Source organism: Haliaeetus leucocephalus, unplaced genomic scaffold (assembly GCF_000737465.1).
Source record: "Haliaeetus leucocephalus isolate CR32 unplaced genomic scaffold, Haliaeetus_leucocephalus-4.0 Scaffold871, whole genome shotgun sequence".
Classification (NCBI taxonomy): domain Eukaryota; kingdom Metazoa; phylum Chordata; class Aves; order Accipitriformes; family Accipitridae; genus Haliaeetus; species Haliaeetus leucocephalus.
In genome coordinates, this window is record NW_010973307.1 from 1,368,678 (window position 1) to 1,375,935 (window position 7,258).

Sequence of the window (7,258 nt, forward strand, 5' to 3'; positions counted from 1 at the left end):
GCAGCAGCGCCCGGGGTCCAAGCAGGGGGAAAACGGGGGTGGGAGGGCTGAACGGAGCTGCAAGCAAAAGAGAAAAGGGAATCCCCCCCCACCTTGCTTTTTATCGAGGCTTTGAGGAGCGGGGACCCCCCAAAATCTCCCTCCCCAGCCCCATGGACCCAGCTGAAGGATGCCCGCGGGCTGGGAGTGCTGGGAAGACCAGCGACACTGGCCCCGCTTTCCAAAAACCAGGCTGCATGCCATGCTTTTTCAGTTCGGGTTTGTTTTCTTTTGTTTTAATCGCACCGATGATATTATTTTTAGTCGAGCATATGTTTTGCATGAAACCTTTCAAAACAGCTCTCGCAGTTCCCAGTGGAGTCTGGGAGGGTTGTTTGGGGGACGAGGGGGGGGAATCAGGAAGTTTCTCTGGTGTCCAAGAACTGTGCAACAGTTATGTAAAAAGGGGATATTTAAAAAAAAAAAAAAAGCACCAGGGAAAGCTCTTTTATAACTCAGCAGAAGCACCCGCTTGTGGAAACCCCGGGCTCCCTTTAAAACGGGACCCGACGAGACGGGGAAGGGCTCACCCCGACTTTCCCCAAGCTCCCGGCGACGGTGTCGAGGTTGCAAATTCGAAGCACATACACGGATATATTTATAATAAGGTACAGTGGGCTGCTCCGGGAGGTTGCCGGTGTGCCCTGCCTCCCCCGGGGCCGGGTTCTCCTCCCTCTCCCCCCCCCCGGCTTGCAGCCAGCGGTGCTTGGGGTGACCGGTCTGGAAACGTAATGTCAGGAAAAAAAAAAGAAATATTCCTGCTGCTTTCCTCTGCTTTACTGCATTTTCCCGAAGGTCTTCCACAAGCCAAGATCAGATTTTCTTTCTCCCTCTTTCTTTCTTTCTTTCCTTCTTTCTATCTCCTGGTCTGTCTTCTCTTCTAGCTTCTCCCCCAGCTAAGGTTAAAAATAAATGAATAGCAGCAGTAACCTAGCTCATCAAAACTTCCCCTCCCCACCGGTCTGATGTTATAATCTGCTTTCCCAGTCATGACCAGCGGGGACCTTCTCTCCTGCCTTGCCCCATTCTCTTTTTTAAACTCTAGGTAGTTCTAGTTTCCATTATAAAACTTCACCTTGATTTATGTAGTCATAAACATCATTTTTGTCTTTCATCCCTTTGGGGTGAACTCCTTTCTTTTCTTTCTTCCTTTTGCTTTCCCCCCCCCCTTTTCCCTCCCCACCTGCATGGTATGGCCCACATTTATACGAGACCTCATAAATAACATCTGGTGTCCCTATGATGGAACTAGTCAAATGTCTTAAATAATCCCCAGTACCAACATATTCACTGAATTCCTTTGTTTTCTCTGTCTCTCTCGTAAACAGGCATCCACACATATTTTTTCCCCGTAGCTGGACGTGTGTCTGTGTGTGTGCACAGCTGCACCAGGACCTTGTGTTACACGTCGTGGCACAACTGTGTGTAGCTCCACTTCGTCATGCGGAGTCGGTCCCATTCGTCCACCGCTCCTGGCTTTTATCAGTTACAGGGGGAAAAAAAAAAAAAAATCAGCTCCTCGTTTTTGCCTTCGGAATTAAATTCTTGCAATAGACTCCAGCCGGTGCAAAGGACCGGTTCTCCCCCCCCGCCCCCAGCACATCCCACGGACCCCGGGGTCCCACAGCTGGGCCCTGGGCCTGATCCGGCACCCCGGGACAGCGGAGGAAGGGCTGCCCTGATTTCCCTTCCAGCAAGTCATCCCTCTGCCTGCGAACGCTTTCCTTGGGGGGGGGGGAAGAAGAAAATCTCTGGGGATTTACGAGTTAAGAGTGTCTTTATATTCTCTCCTTAATATGAAGACGAAAAACCCCAGAATCTCACGCAATTACGAAATCACCGCAATTACTTTGGAGTTTCCTCCAAACAACACTGAAATAAAAGTGCGTGTGTTTGCCTGTGCATTTCTCACCTGAATATTCAGAGACCATAAGCCTTTTAACCCTCCCTTGCCCCGGACCTGGGGCAGATGAAAAAATCCCCACAACCAGAAAAAAAAAAAACCCCAAAACTAAAAAAAAACAACGAAAAAGGGTTTAACACTTGGCAAGGTGTTTTTAAAGCGAAGGCAAGCACTATCCTGAGTTCTACCCGGTGCAGTGTGACCTCCCCGGTTCCCCAGCGTGGGGAGGTGCTGTGCCGGTGATTATTAGTGCTATTAAATAAACAGTGGCGTGCTCGGAATAGCCGTCATCTTCTGACAACATGCGAGGACGATGCTCTCCTCAGGTCGAGAGGAAGATTTCCTTTAAAGCAGAAACGTTTTACAAAGCGCTGAGCTTTCCAAAGAGCATTGGGTACAATTGCAATTAGATCCGTAGTTTTTACTCGCTTCAAACGCCCAGGTGAATGAAATGCGTGTGGACATTTCTTTTCCTTGTAAAAAAATCCATCAGGGTATCAGGGGGGATATTTTGCTTTCTGAAACCAAGGCTAACAATAGTTTATCTCGCTCTTGGTGCGCAGAGCATCACCTGACAGTCTTCGCTCCTGCCAAAATCCCAGGGACTTAGCGGAAAGCTGCCTGCAGCTCTTCCCAAAAATTGTGAGCACCGACGGGGACGAGAGTAAGCCCCGGTCTCCCCTATACTCTGCTTTATTTCAGGGCAGAGAGTGGGTCCTGTTTTGGTTGGGAATAAGGGAGCCTGTTTCCAACTCTGTAGAGAAAACCACAGTACAGTAACTGGTAACAATGGGAAAGGGTGGTGGTGGAAGGACTGCAAATGGGGATAGAAAGCGTTTTGGGGTAAAAGGTTTTCACGGAATTAGGCTGGATTTTAAAAATCTATTCAAAATCGGAATAACGCGAGCAGGAAGGAACGAGGTGGAAGATTTTAAAACGAAAAGTTCTGGATGTTACCGTGAACATTTTGGGGGTGAATGTGGGAGATGGTTTTGTCTGACGAGTAAAGGAATCAGCGGCTTTAAACCTGCCCCAGAGACCCCCCAGTTCACCCGCCCCTCACCCCTACGCTCAGACAACACCGGCCAGGCAGAGGAGTGAAGAAGACCGAGAAAGTGAAGGACACTATGGCTAAAACCCCTCCGGTCTTGCTTTCCTGGGACTTTGCCATTGCAGCCGGAGCCTGGAGGTTTTTCCCTCTTTCCCTGCGCCCGGCAGCTGCGGGGGGAGGACGGGGGCGATGGCCGAGGCGGAGCAGGGACCTCCTTCTTCCTTACGCTTCAAAGGTTTCTTTAAACTTTAACTTAGGAGTGACATGAGCGAAGGTAACTCACCCCCGACCTGTAAACTCGCATTTTGGAAACAGCGGGGTTTTTTTCCTCCCCTACCCCGTCCCTTTTTTTTTTTTCCCCTTTTTCCCCTCGCTCCCCTCCTTGCTCTGGCTTGGGAAGATGGGGTTTGTTTGGAAAGTTTGGAAAGAATAATCACAAAAAAAAACCCCAACCCAAAACAAAGGGGGTGAGGTGGTTACAGAGAGTTTCCCTTCTGGAGAAAAAGTGATAATTATAGCGGTTTTCTCACCAATGTGGAGCAGTACCCCCACCCCAAAACCACACCCTGGGCTGGGGCGTTGTGCATTTCTGGAGGATGGGTGTGAAAAGTCCAGGAGAGTTTTTCCCCCTCCTCTAGCTGTAGAAATGGTGCGTGTGTGTTCGTGCACATCTATGTACTTGTGTTACTGACCTGCGGGAAATATTTTACAGCTACTTATCTCTCCCGGTGCAGAAAATGAAGGCTACAGGGTTGTTTTCTCCTTGCTGCATTGCTTTTGCCATCTCTCTTTCTCTGTGGTTGCCCCATCCCGTGCAGGCAGCCTTTCCCAGGCTCTTTTATTTGCCAAAACCACCTGACACACGACTCAGGGAGACTTTTTCTGCAGCCTGGGCTACAAGCCCTGCCAGGAGGGATGCCCCCCAACTCAGAAACACGCTCGGACAAGGCTAGTGCAAGGCGAGAATTGATGGGGGGGGGGGGGGGGGTGGGGTTACCCCCAGTGATAGCCAGGCTCAAGGTAATCCCCTGCTAAAGTTGGGAGGGGAAAGAAGAAGAGCTGGGAGGGAGTTCATCCTTCCCCCAAGCTCCTCCAGCTCTTCAACCTTCTCCCTCTCCTAGTGGGGTCTGCCCGGCCCCAAAGCAGCCCCCTCTCCCCTCGGTGCGGGGTGATAAGGAGATTTCCCTCTTCGCTTTTGCTTCCCCAACCTCCCCCCCTTCCCCTCGCCCCCTTTTCCCAACATCCTGTCAAGCAATAGGCTGTAAAATAGTTATCCAGCCCAGCACACAGGCAAGTGCCGTTTGAGAGTAATTTCTGCCCCGAGCGTTTGGCCGGGGGCAAAGCAAGCGTGCTCTCTAACTGATCAACCTGGATATTTCATTATTCATTAATTTACTGTTTAACCAAATCCCACTCATTATCAGAGGCAACGCTTGGCAGAGCCCAGCGAACAGTAGCAGTTGGTGTCAGGCGTGGAGAATTGGCCCATTTGATCCTGGGCTGTTTTATTATTCAACACCACTGACTGAGAAAAAGGCCCATGAATAATAAAGAGCCAAAGCGTGTTTGAACTGAGAAGCATGACACAGCCTTACAAAACAGCAGTTAGGAAATTAAAGGCGAGGTGGCCCAGGCTTTGCATTTTTTATTCTCACTGTGGGCACAGGCATTGGGATCCCACATTTTTGTTGCTCCTGTGTTTATTGTTGTCATTATTACTATTTTCCCACAAGCCACTTGAGAGGTGTAAACCCAAAATCTTAACTGGGATCTTTTTATTGCAAAGTTTCCCTCTGCTCTATGCTGATTTTCATTTTAGTTTTAATAATGACACAGATTGTGCCACTCGATTTTTCTCCTTTCCTTTACTCCATAGGAAATAAGCCCACTATGAACATCAGATCTGGATCATTTTGAGTGGAAATCCCCAAAAACACTCACAAGAGAAGGTTAACTGAGCACTGGGATGCCAATGGTGCCGCGGGAACTCTGCTGTGACCCTGAAGGACCCTCAGGGCTGGGGCTAGTCCATCAGGATCAAGTCTCCAGAAAACTACTACTCTGAAGGCATTTTTCATGTTTTGACACCACCTTCATCTCTAAGCACTGACCGATTACCAGCTGAAAAAAAGAATACACCTCCTAGGCAGTGATACCATTTAAAATTTTGTTCATGTTAGTAGCAAATGATCTAATAGTAATCCTTATTGTCATCATGCTTTTCACTCTTCTGAACTCAGGTCTTTGGTTTTTGGCCCTAACCCTTCCCTTACGTACAGCAGAAACTCACAGGTGTTATCTCAGTTACATCAGGATCAATTTGCATTTTCCAAAATGCTTCCACTTTTGCAGGATACTTAAGACTGTCCTATGGAGTGGTGACATTTAGCCTGTCTTTTAAAAAAAGGTTTTGCTCTCGAAGATGGTTAAAATATGGGGTCCTGAAAAAGAATGACGAGCAAGCAGTCAACGGCAGCTTTCAAAAATGTTGACCAAAAGGTCTCTGACTTATAAAAGTCATCCAAGAACAGCAGAGCAAGATAACTTATCTGCAGCCACAATAATCACACGAGTGAACCTGGAGTATTCACAGCAGCCTAGCCCTAATCTCATCTTCTTCAAATGGGAGAGTTTTGCAAGACTTTTGGTCAAAATATTCTTTCTGTGTTGCCCTTTTGATCTTTGTTGATTATGACAACTGCTGTGGTGAAATACCTTCCGATTTCCTTACGTTCATTATAATTTCCATCAGAAATAACATCTTTAATGTCATCGGGCTGCAGCAAAGCTCTGGCTTTTAATCTTTCCGTGAGCAAATGGCAGGATGCATTTTGCCTTTCTTACATTTTTAACCCCCTTCTGTCGCCTTTGCCGAGAATTATGGTAGGAGCAGTCACGGTATTTTAGTCCTCCCTGCACGCAACGCTGGGCACAACACCCGGTGGTAGGCACAGAGTGGGGGTGCCATCTCCAGAACACTGAGACTGGTCCCCCCCTTTGTCATTTGTATCTGTTCAGACTCAGACACTGCTTAAGATGCTTGGATGATGAAAAGAGATTGTTTCTCCTGTTTGTGTCCCTTCCTATCTTCTCTCCCATCTTCTCTTCTGCCTACCCGAGATACACAGAAGTGGGATTTCTGATGGGTGGTAGCCGTGCAGGGAATGACAATTATAAGCCCAAGTGCAGGTTATCTGCACCTATTAGTTCTGGTCAGGATCAACAAAGACCTCCTAAATGATTTAAAGTTACTTGAGTTGGATCAATTGTTTATTTAATAAAAAAGTGGCCAATTCAACCCCACAGCACATGTCTTGTTTTATTTGTGGCCTGGCTCCCTGCAAAGGCATCTTTGAACAGACCATGTGTATCCTATTGTGGCAGCAGGCACTTATCCATAGACTTTGTCTCATCCTGCAGGGTTTTTTTTAGGTTTGGGTGGTTTTGGTTTTTGTTATTTTAATTTTATTTTTTTTTTCCTTTCTCTTTCCCCCCACCACCTGCCACTACTTCTAGAAGAACTGGTGTGAATTTCATTGGGATGTTTATGTCTTGATTAAAAAAACCCAAGTCCAAGTCTCTGTCAGGAATATGCGACTGGAAATTTGGCTTCTTAGTCAGAGCTTTGCCTTATCTTTCTAAATCAAAACCTGCTTTAGAAATTACTTCAGATTATCAGAGCTTCCTCTTAAGTCTGGTTCAGACTGACTGCGGGTTTCAAATACTGGAAAAATAAGAAGATGTCTGTGCATGTGGGTGCACATGGGTTGGTACAGATGACGCTTGCTCTGTTTATGCCTTTAAAGGGTCTATACACAATCTTTTTTCCATCCTCTTTTCTTTCTGATCTTTTATTAATATTCATGACTATAGTTAGTGTTCCTGGACTTGAATGTATCCAGTGAAAACAGTCCCACAGCAGCCCAGTTTTCTTGTTAACATTTCTGTGGGCTTCACACACCTCTGAGGTGGGTCTTATCATCAAGAAGACCTGATGGGTCTAAGGGTGAGGTCCATGGTCACTGAAACAACCTTTTTGCTGCCTTCGGGAGAAGAAGGATTTCACCTGTGCATCACCATCACCAAGCTGCAAAAGATGGCCATGTGGTCATGCAGAAGAGACTATACATGCAGATCGTCTCAGACGACTGCAGACTGCTTGGACAGCGAGTTGCTGCAGTGGTTGCAGTTGGCCATGTGTTAGGGAACATCAGTAATTTGCTTTCATAACATTTCCATAGATGCAACAGGGGATTGAGTAGGTG